Source organism: Pinus tabuliformis, chromosome 1_2 (genome assembly GCF_031772625.1).
Source record: "Pinus tabuliformis cultivar Carrire ecotype Pingquan chromosome 1_2, CPIR1, whole genome shotgun sequence".
NCBI lineage: Eukaryota > Viridiplantae > Streptophyta > Pinopsida > Pinales > Pinaceae > Pinus > Pinus tabuliformis.
In genome coordinates, this window is record NC_142298.1 from 386,535,146 (window position 1) to 386,548,746 (window position 13,601).

Below are 13,601 nucleotides of genomic sequence, written 5' to 3' on the forward strand. Positions count from 1 at the left end.
TTGTTGCCTCTGCTTTCTCGCATTTTTGGGTGCGGAGTGGAGAGCCGGCTGAAGCTACCAGGTCGCCATAGCCATGACTTCCACATGTCTACAGCCAATCCACGCAAAGCAGGTAAGCCAACAGTGAATGCATGACTAGTTTCTGTTTTCATTGCCACGTTTTACTCCTCGGTAGAATCCCTGTATGTCCATGCACGTCTGCTGCTTCGATGTGCCTCCTCCATAGCTACCTCCCAGCAATAGTCCTCACAACCTCTCATGCATCCCCCTAAAACGACACGCACCCTCCATTTCTCACCTGATTCCACAGAGACCTACATATCCAGCCTTTGCAGTTGTGAGGACGTTTGGCCAGCTTCCCCTTCAGGCTGACCTTTTGCAATTTGACCTTTCACTTTCCCGGTGGTCGTCGTTCTGGTTTTGGCTCGGCTGGAGGCTCTCAGTCGCTATTCCCTCGGCACGCGCCCGGATAGAGGTCAGTCACTCAGTTTTTGTCTTACATGCTTTACACAGATTTTCTCTGCCTCTTTAAAAAGTGTCTGGAATATTGTTTATTGAGTGATTTCTTCCAGCTTTCCACTATCATTGAGACTAGCCTGCATGGAAAAAGATATATATATATATATATATATATATTGATTGGGATTACAACAGAATAGGTTTATTCTAAGCTAGTTTAAAAGTCTCTCTGCATAGATTCTGGTTCTTCTGGCTACAACATGTCCTGGTTATTTTTTCACAAATTGAAGGAATCTATAGTGTTTTACAAGCCCTGTACAGACTTTCGAGTTAAAATAGGAACATGGTGGTGCATATTTGAAATATACTGCTGTTGTATTGTATGCCAAGAATCATCAGTTAGTTAAGGCTCCCTAGCGGTATTTTGAATAGACTCTACTTTCACCACTGATCTTGAACTCTCGCCCTCCACTCTCCTGAAGTGGATCGGAAAACCACTTCCCGACGCCCGGAATTTGAACTCCATTCCGGCTTCCCTTATGGCTCTGGGAATATTACACTGAATGAAGGGTCTCACACCTGTGGGAGTAAATTATTAGACTCAATCCCCTCAAATTGAGAGTCTATCGTCAGAGGGGACTTAAATTCCTTTCATCCAACATCACCTAATCCGAGCCTTTTGTCCAATGCCTGATCGTCTGCTCATTTACTCCCAGTAGTTATCCCGATTTGGCAATCTATCCCTCTGCTGATTTTTGCCTTCTCAATTCCCGAAGTCTTCTAGCAGCTAGGCTTTTTGTCAGAACGGGTATCTTTCCCCGGCAGGTCAATATCTTATCGAGGCTCTTCTCTCAGAGTCCAGACGCCTATGTATTAAATTCTAGCCCATTGCCCCGATTTGGAAATCTTCCTAGGATTCCAATTCACTATACAAAGCCAGGTGACAGTTTTGGAGGCACATGGAGGGCGGCTCCGACGCATCAGCCACGGAGGCCATGACACAGGCTGCCATAATGGCAGAGAAAGAATGGGGTGGCGCCACATCATCCAAAGGTTGGAATGCCACATCATCCAAAAGTTGGCAAGCCACGTTGGACGAGGTTGTCATCCAATCAACAATGCACCATACTGAAAAGGACAGAGACCGACCTCAGCATATGCTGTCGGATCACACAGGTCACTACAACAAGGCTCGAAACCCAGTTAAGACCATACCTCCGCCTGCTGCTATCAAATTAGACAACATCCACCTGACTGAACGCATAGACAGTCTACAGGATCTCGCCTTAGTTTGCAGATGGCATTTCCCAGAAATGAATGATTCCTCAATGCGAAAATGGCTTGAGACTCAGTGGAAGCCGCTGAGATACCTCCCTATAATCTCTAAGCTCATGAAGGAGTGGTATTGTTTCCATTTTTTAAAAGTTGGGGATGCAGAAGACATCTAGTCTCGCCCTTGGGTTCACAGAAGGAGCTTCCTAGCCCTCCACAGATGGTACATAGGGTACAACCCTTTGAGAAACACCCCCTCGAATAACCTGATCTGGGTAAAACTCCCAAATCTTCCCCTGGAAATGTGGTCAAAAGAGACCCTTACAGAGATAGGAAACTCCATCGGAAGATTTGTCTATGTCGATCCATGGTGTCTCGGGCAGAGAGATAAACACATTGCTTGGATTCTTATTGAAATGGCCTATAGGGGAGGATTCCCCGACCATATAGAAATAGCATGGAGAGACTTAAAAATAAAACAACGTCTTGACTTTTGGGGCATACCATTCAGGTGTTCTGCTTGTCATAAGACAGGTCATCTTATAAACAACTGCCCCCCTCATCCTAGCAGGAAGCATCATGGAAAGATCCGAGCAGTTTCTCCCCTGTCCACTGAAAAGGAAAAACTATCTCCTACAGCTAGTTCAAATCCGGCGGATTAGGTCGATGCACTAGATTTCAATAATCTGGAAAATGATTTCAACCTATCTCCACAGCATATCTCACAAGTCCTCTCTCGGAACTTCCGTCCCAGACCTGATAGCTTTTCCATGACTGGCCTAGATGCTGAAAATAATACACAAATATTTCATTGTTTTCCCCTGCCGATTTCGCCTGATGATAGACCCATTCCTCCTCCCCCCCGATCTCCAAGCCAAAGATCTCTACTGTGGGCTCCCAAACCATCCACATCCCATCATCCTCGCCTTCGCCCGAAAAGGCCCAGTCTCCTACATTAAAAGGCAATGTACCGAAAATGGTCCAGTTTCCATCTCTTAAAGGCAAAGAACCGATAATTTCTGCCACCCCCGTAAACTCCCCGGCCTCATCCCCTACAAATTTGTACAACTGTGATTTAGATTTCCTCCTAAACAAGAAATCCCTCGAGCTGGAACCTTTAACCATCCATAAGCCTCGTAAACCTTTGCCTCCTTTCATCAGTTCAAATTCTGCTAAAAATATTACAGTGCGGAAAAATCCAATAGAGGGAGTAGACATTTTCGGGGGAGGACAAAGGATGCGGATAGAGAAATGAGAGACCTATCCCTTAGGGATGTTCCTATTTTCGACATGACAGAGTTTCAGCCTCTTAGAGAAAGCTCGGCTGGTTTTCCCGTTAAATGACCTTCATCATATCTATGAACATCTGAGGCCTGGGAGCAGGTCTCAAATTTTTGGCGCTTAAAGACCTCTTCTCCTCAGCCAATCCTAAAATCATTTTAGTTCAAGAAACTATGCACAGTAAGCAAGCGACCATCTCTTACTTCAGTAAAATGTTCCCAACATGGCACATGTCTGCCTCAGAAGCACATGGTCTATCGGGAGGGCTGGCGGTTTTGTGGGATCCTTATTGGATCAAAGCCAACACCTTCAAATGCTTTGCGGGCATTCTCATAACAACTAAAATCAGAGGATATAATTGCCCCATCAATATTTTAAACATATACGCTCCTTATAAGAACAGGATACACTTTTGGGATAAATTTTTCGATTCAAAAATCTTTGACATTGACTCATTAATGATTGCAGGTGATTGAAACATTACTTTAAGCACAGAAGAACGCTGGGGCAACTGCAGAAAGAGAGATCCGCTCGCTGATAGAATCAAGTATGAGCTCCTGCACAGGAACCTAGTAGATGTTGTCCCACTCGAAATTATGCCCACGTGGGATAATGGAAGAATTGAGAAGGCCTATATTGCAAAAAGGATAGACAGGTTCCTTGTTCATACCAACATAATCGACACAATGGGCATGCCTTTCTCGTCCATTGAGAATGTATACATCTCCGACCACAGGCCTATCTTTCTCAGCTGGAAGGAAAAAGGGTATAAGAACGGATACTCCTTCAAATTCAACAGAATTTGCTTAGAGCACCCTGAATTAAATGAATTAATTAAAAAAGCATGGAAGGAGTTAACAACAAATAACTTTTCCCTCCCTTTTATGACATTTCGAGACAAGCTATCTCATATTAGAAAAGTGGTAAAGGAATGGCAACACAAAAAAAGACAGGCGGACAGAATGGCTCTACAGGAAGTGCAAAAGGAACTGGACAGTATTTCCAAGCTCTTGGAGACAAACTCGCCTTCTTTCAGTATGAGATGTCGCCTCAATGAGCTTGAAAGAAAGAAACAAAATTTCCTAAAGCAGGAGGAAACAACATGGCGTCTTAAAAGCAGAGCAACCTGGCTCAAGGAAGGGGACATAAATTCTAAATTCTTTCACAAGTATGCTAATGCCAGAAGGGAGAGAAACGCCATATGGAAGATTAGTGATGGAAAGGGGGGGTTCCTTTTCTCACAACAAGACATATCAAAAGAAGCTGTGAGACATTTTAAAAATCAATACAAAAGAAGGGAAAATTATTGCTTCCAGGATATCTTATGGGGCCTTGAACTGGTCCCTCAAATGTTCGATGATGAAAAAAATGAAAGTCTCTTTCAGCCCATTACTGAGGAAGAGCTTCTTGGAGTTATGAAGGCCTTTATGAAGGATAAATGTCCTGGCCCGGATGGCTGGGCAATTGATTTTTTCATTCACTTCTTTGACATCATCAAACTAGATCTGCTGAGAATGGTTGAAGCAGCGAGAATCTCTGGCAGCATTCATCAGATTACTTCTTCCACGCAGATTGCTCTTATCCCAAAGAAACTGGAAGCGGACACCTTCAAAGACTTTAGGCCGATTTCCTTATGCAACATAACTTTCAAAATCATCACCAAAATCATTGCTGAAAGAATGAAATCGACCTTAGCCAGCTTTTTATCAAAGGACCAGCACACATTTTTAAAGGGGAGGAACATATTGGACGCAGTGGCCAACACTCAAGAGAGCCTGTTCTCCATAGTCTCCAACAAAACATAAGCTGCCATTCTGAAAATCAAATTACAAAAAGCTTTTGACTGCTTAGACTGGGGCTTCATCAGATGTTTATTAGCTAAGATTGGCTTGAAATCAAACGCCATAAACTGGATAATGGCATGCGTCGAGAAAGTGAACTATTAAATCATCATAAACGGATCTCCCTCCCCATTCTTCCCTGCAGAAAGGGGGCTTCGTCAAGGCTGCCCACTCTCTCCGTTGTTGTTCATCCTAGCCATGAACTCCTTAAGCCTCCATATAAATAAGGGTGTCTCCGAGAACAGATGCAGGGCTGTAAATATATGTAGGAACAACTTTATCACTCACAATCTGTTTGTTGACAACGTACTAATTTTTTCCATGCTGTGCAGGATCTCGTGGGCATGTTTATATGACATATTAATAAAGTTTCAAAGCGCCACTGGCTTACAAATAAACAAGTCAAAATCCACTCTCTTCCACAATGAAGCCAATATGGAAACAATGGAATGGATATCTTCACTGTTTGGAGTAGAAGCGAGATCAATAAAGGACGGTATAAAATATCTGGGCTTCAGGCTAAAGGCAAAGGGTTATACCAAAGATGACTGGCAATGGCTAATTGATCGCTTCTATAAAAAGATCACAGCATGGGAATACAAATTTCTATCACTGGCAGGTAGAATCGTGCTTACACAAGCAGTACTGTCGCAACTTGCAGTATATTGGGCTCACATCTTCCTTCTTCCGGCTAGCATCACATAGAAAATGAACAGGGTGATCGCAAATTCCATATGGAGCAACAAAACGGTCAACGACAAATATCATCTCACTAGTCTGAAAAAGATCTCACGGCCAAAGTCCGCAAGTGGTTGGGGACTTATCGACTTGAGGGCCTTTGGGAAAGCTCTGCTTTGCAAATCCCTATGGAGGGGAATATTTGGAGAAGGGCCATGGAGCACCACAATTAAACTTAAATATATGAGAGGCAAGAAGCTAGAATACTGGTTTCGCCTTGGAAGGATTGACCCTAGGAACGGATCCGCGATTTGGATCAGCTTCCGAAAAATAGAGAAATACTTTCTAATGAACCTAAAATGGTCCCTCCAATCTGGTACAAACATCCTCATTGGGCTCGATCCCATCATGAGCGGGCGTGAACACATCTCCATCCCCGCGCGGATCCTTATCTTTCTACATAGCAAGGGCTTTTTCACATGGGACAAGCTCATTGCTGGTTGGCATGGCCCCCTCCCTTCATGGAAAACGGCCGCTGATCTTTGTATGTCGGAGCCTATGGCTAGCCTTTGGAACATAGTCAGGAATGCCTTAAGATGTTGCGGTTTTCACAAATCAAGGTCACATGATTACCTCATCTGGAAGACGCCTATTGCTGAGGAACAGGTTCGCGTCAAGGATATTTATGCTGACCTGATTGGTTTATCACCCCCACCTTCTCTCCCCATTTTCCCTACAGTCTTCTGGAAAAGAGGCTGCTCTCCAAAACTTATATATTTCTCGTGGCTGGTGTTTAACAACGAAAATTTTTCCTGGGAAAATTTAAGAAAAAGAAAGTGGCAAGGGCCGAGAAGGTGTCTCTTATGTAGATCAGAAGAAGAAACAAATTTTCACATGTTCTTCCAATGCAAATCCATTCTGAAACTGTGGCACGAATTCGCTGGCCTATATGTCTTCCCCTAGGTCATTCATGCTTCTACACATGCTGCTTTTGAATGGTGGAGTGGACAACGGGATTCATGGCGCTCCTTCATTATCATTGTCATATGGTGTGCATGGAGGTGGAGGAACCGAATTATCTTCAAGGACGCTAAGGAGCCTCTCGACGATATTTTACAACACATCATTTCCATCCACGACTCTATTTTGATAAAGCCTCCCAATCTGAAAGCAATCAACAGAAATGGGCAAGAAGATTTACAAGCCCTCCCCCCAATGGCCTTCTTTAATGGCGCCGCCCAGCAGAACTCATGTGGCTGTGGAGCTCTCATTATTATGGATGAGGATCTCCATTACAGTCTCTTGGAATTCTGGAAAGGGCACCAATAGCTTGGCTGAAGCAAAAGCCCTGGCTGGTCTTCTTTCCTTTTGTATTTATTTTGATATTCGCACCATCTCCATTTTCGGGGACTCAAAGATCATGATCGATCATGTAAATGGAAAATGCCACATCAAATGCCCCCACCTCTTTGCCTGGATGGACAGGATCATGTTCTTTTGGGGCCACTTGCGAGAATGCACCATCAAGCACATCTACAGGGCACAGAACCAGCTTGCAGACCGCCTGTCCAAGGACGGTCTTCATCTTGATCGAGGTCGCTGGTCCTTGGAGGTAAAGTCTGGAGGGGAAGCATTTTCCATACAGGACTTCTCTCTCCCAAGCTTTTGATTATCTGATCTGGTTTTCTCATCCTTTTTTGTTTTCCAAGTTTTTGTATGGCATATATATGATTTTCCGCCGATTCCCCCTCTGTTTCTTGCACGATGTTTCTCATCTACATGGATCTGCTAATGTATTTGTGCTCCATGTCCCCAACTTATCCGATCTCATCAGCATGATATGTTCCATTTTGTAACTGTTATATTGACTCAATATAATATAACTTAGCTTTTTCTTCTTGAAAATATATAACTTATATATATATATATATATATATATATATATATATATATATATATATATATATATATATATATATATATATATATATATATATATATATATATATATATATATATATATATATAAAAGTTATATATAATATTATTATGTTTATGATTATATTATACATAAAATTATAAAATTATTACATTTGTGGTTATATATAGTGTATATTTGTTAGTGATATATATGACTAACTAATATACACTCTATAAAACAACAAATGTAATATTTTTATGGTATAATAACTATTGATTATAATCACACATATATTATTATTATATAATTAATTTACAAAATATAATAAAATAATATAGTATATATAATATTAGTAAAAAATAAATACACATATATATTTTGAATGGGTTTAATGGTTAAGAATGTACGTTTTTTTCTAGGAGGTCATAGATTTCAATCTAAAGGAGAGTATAATATGTACACCTCTATAGACTTTAGCAATCAAATTGTTGTGAAGAGGGGTCCCTTGTTTGTGATGCACCAATTTGGTGTTTGTTTTAATTGTGATTTTCAAATTAGGTTGTTGTTGTTATTATTATTATTATTATTATTTACTTAGATGGAGTCACATGTGGTGGTGCGAGAATGTCTCCCACATGTTTGGAGGATGCCAATAGAACCACCCACACATGTTTGGGAGATGAGGCAAGGTGTAGGTAGGAATGGGATGATGGGTTTCGTGGTTAGTTGTCCCATTTGTAAGGAAACCTTAGATATGATTTAGTAAGAATGATGGCAGGGGCAACATTATGACAAGAATTAGGATGCGACTTCTTATAGTTAATCTCCTACACAAGCATGCCAATTTCATGGAAGAAGAGGGCAATTCTAGTAGCTCTATGGACACTAGAATAGGCCTCATTTTAGCTCTTTTGTGCAACCCTTGATTCTAACAGTTAATATCTGTTTTTTATTAATTAATTAACCTGTTCATATTTTTTGTGTGTTATTATTTTGGAGTTTGGTCTACATGTAAAATATTATGGATCCTTCAAAACATTTGAGAAAGAAATGCACGTGGTTTCTCTAGTTGTCTCCATCTCCCAAATTATGACACTTAGTATAGTCATTGATTTGTGTTAAAAATTAATATCCCTAATGTTGGTACCATAAATATTTTCTTTTGGTAATTTTTGCTTCTTGACAATAGAAGATTTTAGGGTGTTTGATTTTATACTCCCCTAGGTCAGGCTAGCCTTGTCAATTTATTTGGGCCTCTATATCTTCAAGTTGTTGATAGTTCTTTTTCCATCATTGGTATCTCACCCACTCCTAAACTTTCTAGGATACCCTTGTCATCCCCATAAAAGTATTGTCTTTGAGTTGCAACCCCATAAGTTGTCCACATATGCTTACTTTTTCTCTTCAGTTCTCGACTTTATGTCCCCTACACTCATTTCATCTTGATTGTCCCTCCTTTGCATCTTGCAAATTCCAGCCTCCCCCAGTGAGGCAAGCAAGAAAAGGGCCTGACCCTGAGTGCAACAAACAAGGTCCCTATGTATGCCCTCCCTCTTATGTCAAACATCAACCACCCTTGCAAACCCTTCAGTGCATATTAAGATCCGAGATTGATGCCATCAAGTAGGCCACACATTTCTAATGTAGATTCCCCATGGAGATCAAGGCCAATGTGTCCACCATGGATGAGATATCAAAAGAAAAATATAGAAATTATCTAAGGATGACCTATAGGTCAAATTCAAGGAGTGGATCCTCGACCTCAACAACTCTTAAAAAGTGTATAAATTTTGATAGAATTGCAATTGCTCAAGAAATTTAATCTAAAATCAAGAGACACAATTCTACTCTACTGATCCGCGGAATGAATTCCACAATTTAGAAAAACATGCATAGATATGCAATAAGAAAAACCACAAATACACAGTGAGTTCGATGGGAACCCAACTGGGAAAAACCCCTCAAGCCTGTTTCATTAATCAATGAATTGAGAAACTATTACAGTTGCTAACTCCCGTTCTAAGCTCAACTCGCAGAAAGAATAATTGTTCTCTTGCTCAATGAACAACCTCTCACCAACACTTAGCCAAATATTTTCTCACTAAGGCCCCTATTTCCTTGCACAAATCCTGAGGAAAATAAACCCTATTCTTTAAGAATTTCCTCCAAAATGATTGTGTAATTCCAAAGGGTTGATCATTGATTGCATGGAACACATATACACTTAACACTAGTTTACAACTAACGTTACACTACCTTAGAATCTCCACCACAGATGAGAAATTTGAATTCCTTGCATGCATGAGATATTTTTGGTTGACTGACTAGTTAATCGGATGATCTCTGAGTTAGATTGTTGTCCCAACGCACAATTGACCTCCAACTAGTTCTATTAACTGTTAGAACTAGTTTAACTGAGTATAACTGGAAATAACTGAATTGGATTGCTATAAATTAGAAATCAACACATGCAAACTGAAATCCAATCCCACTAACTCGAATTTACTAAACTAACTGAGTGACAAGAGCCATGTCACCTCAATTAACTGCCTCCAAGTTGTTTGTTGATGTGGAAATTTCAATTTTTCTCAATTTGACCAAGGTTAAGTCAAATTGAGCCTTTCTTTCTACACTTATCAACACTCCCTCTTAGTAAGAAAGGGATTATCAACCACCCCTACCATGCATATGTGGAATTCAAACTTCCCTCTTGACAAAGCCTTTGTCAAGATGTCAGCGTCTTGTTCCTCAGTTGGAATGTACTGTAACAACATAATTCTCCTCTACACATAGTCCCGCAAACGATGATACCAAATATCATGTGTTTGGACTTGTCATGAAATACCAGATTCTCAGATAGATTAATGCAACTATGATTATCACGATATATCACTGTCGAATCCATCTCTTGACTGAATAGTCCCACAAGTATTTTCCTCATCTAGATTACTTCACATGTTGCTTGAATTGCAACCATGTATTCAACCTCTACTAAGTTGAGCGTCAAAAACCTCTGCTTCCTGTTGTACCAGGAAATAGCTGTGAACCAAACATTGAAGATAACTCCTGATGTACTTTCTTGTCAGATGGAATCCATACCCAATTTGCATCAGTGAAGCCTTGCAACTTCACTCCCTATGTCCTTCTGTACCATAATCCATACTGGGTAGTGCCTCTAAGGTACCGTAAAACATGCTTTGTTGCCTACCAATGCAATTTGGTCGACCTAACCATAGCTTGGCTCAACTGGTTGACTGGATAACACATATCTGGTTATGTGTTCACAAGATACATCAATGAATCCACTAACTACTAGTAAATGGTAGCATCAACCTCTTTACCTGAAGTGGCATTTCCCTTTCTCTAGTTTGTCGCTAGAGGTGTCTCCATGGGCTTACAACTCTCCATGAAAAATATATGGAATATTTCAGTGGCATACTTTCCTTGAGACACAAACAATTCCCCATCACCTTGCCATACTTCCAGCCCGAGGAAGTAGTGCATGAGACCCATGTATTTCATCTCAAATTCCCTTGCAAGGTCCTCCTTGCAAGAGTTGATCAACTACTCATCACTTGTCAATATTAAATCATCAACATATAAAACAATGATAAACAATTTACCTTCTACCAAAATATGATAGAGGTTCACGTCTACTTCACTTTTGGTGAAGCCCAATCCAGTGAGATAACTATCAATTCAAGTGTACCAATCTTGGGGTGCTTGTTTGAGACAATACAATGTTCGCATGAGTCTGTAAACATGAGACTCCCAATCAAATGTCTCAAAAAAAATTGGTTTCTCTATGTACACTTCCTCCTCAATAACACCATTGTGAAATGTTGCTTTTACATCCATCTAGTCGATCTTCCACCTCATTTGTGCAAAGAATGCAAGAATTGATCTAATGGATGAATACCTTGCTATGGGAGCAAAGGTTTCCTCATAGTCAATTCCCTCAACTCGAGAGAATCCTTTGGCCACAAATTTGGCCTTATACTTCTCTATGATTTTGTTTGTTGCATGCTTAACTTTGAAGATCCATTTCGAACCCACAATTAATTTTTCTTCTGGTCTTGGGACTGCTTCCCAAACACTATTTTTTATGATGGATTCATATTCTTCCACCATTTCATCAACCGAAACTGATTTCTCAATTACTTCCTCAAAAGAGGATGGCTACGTCTCTACAAGCTCAGTCATTATATCCATGTATGGAGTGTACCTCTCAGGTGACCACCTTTGACTGCGCAAATTTGAAGAAGCTCCCATATTCTCCCTCGCATCATTTACTAGTCTTTCAGCTTCCCTGGTTCTTTTCTATCTTCTCTAGATGGTTATGCTTGATTGGATGTCTCCATTCTTCCTCCTCCCTTCTCCTCCATTTGTGATTCCTCCACAACTTTATGAGGCTCCTCCTTTGGAGTTAAAATCTCCTCTTATGGTGGGATTTGAAGCTCTCTCTCAAGAGAGCATCTTATTCTTTTCTCCTCATCAAACTTTACATCCCTTTGCAAAATTGTCATTCTGAGGGAAGGCAATGATCAGGTGCTCAAGTTTATTCTTAAAAATCAAAGTGTCAGAATCTTGTTAAAATTAGCTTCAAATCGAAGAGCTTGTCAATTTGAATCCAACGGTGTGAATGGCACTCAAATTCGAGCTCGTATGCAGAAGTTAGAGCAAGTCAAAGTTCATCTTTGACTTATCTACATGGCAAAGCCCTTCCGCGAATGAGGAGGCGCCAAGTGGTATGCTATCATTAGCCCCCACAAATCACAAATCGTAGTCATAGGCAGAAAGGCATTATAAAATTGGCCCCATAATAGGTTGGGATGGGATGCGATAAGGCAATCGCAAATCGCAATCGCAATCAGCGAGGAGCAGGTATTACAAAAATTGGTCCTTGACAAGGTGGGTTGCGATGCGATATCGCAGGAAAAATAAGGTCGCAGACTTTAAGATCTTGGTTCTCCGCTGATTGTGATGAGCGATGCACTGCGCGGACGTGATAATTTATATATTTTATATAATACTCTCGTCGGGTCCACAATATTGATATCACAACATTGCTGCCGTGTTAACAAGACCTTCAGCCCGCCAAACTTCACCGATTTCGATTTGCAATACAACCGACACAATATAGCCCACCGTGCGGTGCAACATTCACTCAGTTAGCAGATTTTTGAGTGAATTTGTGGGTTTCTATCAATTTTTGAGCAATTTGTGGAACAAATAGTGGGAGAACTAGGAGAAGCCATAACTTTTTCTGTTCTTATCGAAAGTGGATGCAAAAAGATGCTAGATAGCCATTTTTGAGCATTCTGAACTAAGTGAGACAGATTTCAGAGGCATTTGAGCATTGTAAACACACTTTTGTTTTAATTTTGAGTATAATAGAGAGGCCCAAGCATTGGAAGCTGGACCAAGGAGATATAGCCCAGGACGGGTGAACTCCTCATCAAATCTCTGCGTTGTGTGTTGTATTTTGACGTTCTTTGTTGTTGTTTTGTTGTTGTTCAACACATCTTTTATGTTACATTGTTTATAACATTTACATAAGAAACTCTCATGGGAATCAATTAATTAAACAAAAATAGTTAATCCTTAAGCACTTGATAAGCAAAAGATGATCATCTTGGGTTTTTATTCTGAATGGGGAATTATCACAACATTACTAATCTGCTCCATTTCAGATCAAGTTGGTATTAGAGGATTGGTTTTTGCTTACTAGATTTTCTTTGTGAAAGAAGGATTTAATTGTTTGCAAGTTTAAGTCATGCTGACAAGGTTAAAGCTCAAAAGAGGTGAAGGAAAGTTGGTTAGAAGCCCTGAAGTTGGGTCAAGTGAAAGAAGAGAAAGGTTTCCAAAGTCTTCTACACCAGTACATCCTCAAGTTGCAGTTGAGTCTTCAGAGACCATGTCTCATGAAGGAGAACCTATCATGACAGAAGATGAGAAGACCTTCAGAAAGGCTTTCTTTGATATGACAGAGATGGTGAAGTGATTGTAAGGAGAAAGTTCCAAAACTCTTGTTGAAAATAGCAACAAGAAATGCTAAAAATAACATTGCTATAAATAACATTTCAGGATATACTCCAACTCTGTTGGAAATAGAAAAAAATAGAAATGCTAAAAATAGCATTGATATA